We start from the raw sequence: 1,786 nt of genomic DNA, 5'->3' as shown, positions 1-1,786 counted from the left end.
AGAGGTATGTCTCTTGGTGTTTTTATGTAAATAGTTAATAAATAATTTTAAATGATAAAAAAGAGCGTTCGCTTTGCATGTGAAAGGCCCCGGGTTCGATCCCCGGCATCTCCACTCCTAATTTTTTGTCAATGTAATTGAGTTCAAATGAACTATGTCTATCGTGCACTATCAAGGGAAAATGCACAAGAAAACATAAGATAGCATCTCCGATCTCTCCTAGGACACCGACCTGAACACTTATCCTGTGGTAAAAGGAGGAATAAAAACGGAAATATTGATGAAAGTCCTGGGACGGGAATGTATCTCAGTGGTAGAGCGTTCGCTTCGCATGTGAAAAGCCCCGGGTTTGATCCCCGGCATCTCCATATTTTTTGGTGCATGGCAGAACAAGTGGCATCGGAATATCAAATTAAACTCGCCCACATAACGCTGCTTTGCTGTGAAAATAGTAGAAATTTAAGCGCAACAAAATATAATTGTGCTGTTTGATCAGCGCAGTCGGCACAGAGCGCAGCCCTAGGATGGAAGTGTCATAATTTCTCCAGTGGATATTTGTGTGGTTCAACAGGATATTATGATTTGATAATTACAGTAAGGATTTATTTATGATTTATTGACCAAATTGTTTTAACTAGATAAACAGTGATTATAAATTGTATTTTCCCCAAATCCGGCGATTCGTTCGTGTGGAAAAGGGGGGTCGTTTTGGAACACTCGAGTGTTTGCTTACAAATTTGGGCTGTTTGTGCTTGTGATTTTTCGGAATTGAGCAAAATAGTGAAAAATCGAGTTTATCTAAAAAAAAATGGTAGTCGTGGTTCTGGGAATAGATATACTCAAAAGCAAAATTATGTTCTTGATGAAAAGTCGTATCAGAGAGATTGTACCGTGTAAATTGAAAAAATTCGTACTGATGTTATTGGTGAAAGAATAATAATTGAAGATGAGGAAACAATCACTGGATTAAACTCGGTGATAGCTGTTGTCTAAAATGATGCCATGTCTTATGATATAACATTAGATTGTAAGCAAACTGCTTACAAATTAGTGCAAGAAGGAATTGATATTGCAAACAATGAATATCAAGTGAGTATGTTACATTCGGATATAACTGTTGTTTCTATCATGAAACTTCCATTGTTTATTTCTGATGAAGATATAAGAAGTAAATTAGTATCAAAAGGGGTTAAAATTGTTTCTCCTATATACAGACGAGCAATACCTGGAACGCAGGTAGCAGATGGGACTAGATTTATGAGATGCAAATTTCCACCAAGCATGGTAGCTTTGCCATGGACAATGCCGTTCAAAATAGGCTCAGTTACGAAATATTTTTGTGTTTTACACAACAACCAGATGAAGGTCTGCTCCGAGTGTTTGTCACCAGAGCATATGCGTAAACAGTTTCCGTACCTTGAGTGTCACTCGACACATTAAAGAAGAAGAACTGCGATGGCCGTGGTTCTTATTTTTGTATGTGCAAGTGTAACATTTGTGGAAAAAAAGAATGTATATGCTACTTTAAAAGATCCCGTCATTATGTTATTGTTCTATTATATGTCATTATGTTATTGTTCTATTATAAATTTGAAAATACTTTGAACGACAAACGACAAATTTATTTTACTCCCGTAGTGGTATTAACCATATGTGGATTCTTAAAAATTCCAAAGAACTTCTGGACAATTTTAAATCTCGGTCTATTTCTGAAATTAATTCTAACATAACTTTTGATTTTTTAACCCTGTATACCAACATTCCCCATGTGAAATTATAAAATTGT

At 35.8% G+C, this 1,786-nt stretch overlaps 1 non-coding gene across 1 annotated transcript; it reads left to right on the top strand.

The window, feature by feature from the left end:
• Positions 1–296: 296 nt before the first annotated feature.
• On the top strand, positions 297–368 carry Trnaa-cgc (transfer RNA alanine (anticodon CGC)). The gene has a single exon. It is a non-coding gene; the product is annotated as a tRNA-Ala (tRNA).
• Positions 369–1,786: the final 1,418 nt, after the last annotated feature.

Source organism: Mytilus californianus, unplaced genomic scaffold (assembly GCF_021869535.1).
Source record: "Mytilus californianus isolate M0D057914Y unplaced genomic scaffold, xbMytCali1.0.p SCAF_2, whole genome shotgun sequence".
Classification (NCBI taxonomy): Eukaryota; Metazoa; Mollusca; class Bivalvia; order Mytilida; family Mytilidae; genus Mytilus; species Mytilus californianus.
The sequence above is the reverse complement of the archived record's forward strand: the minus strand, read 5'-3'. Positions and strand labels throughout refer to the sequence as shown.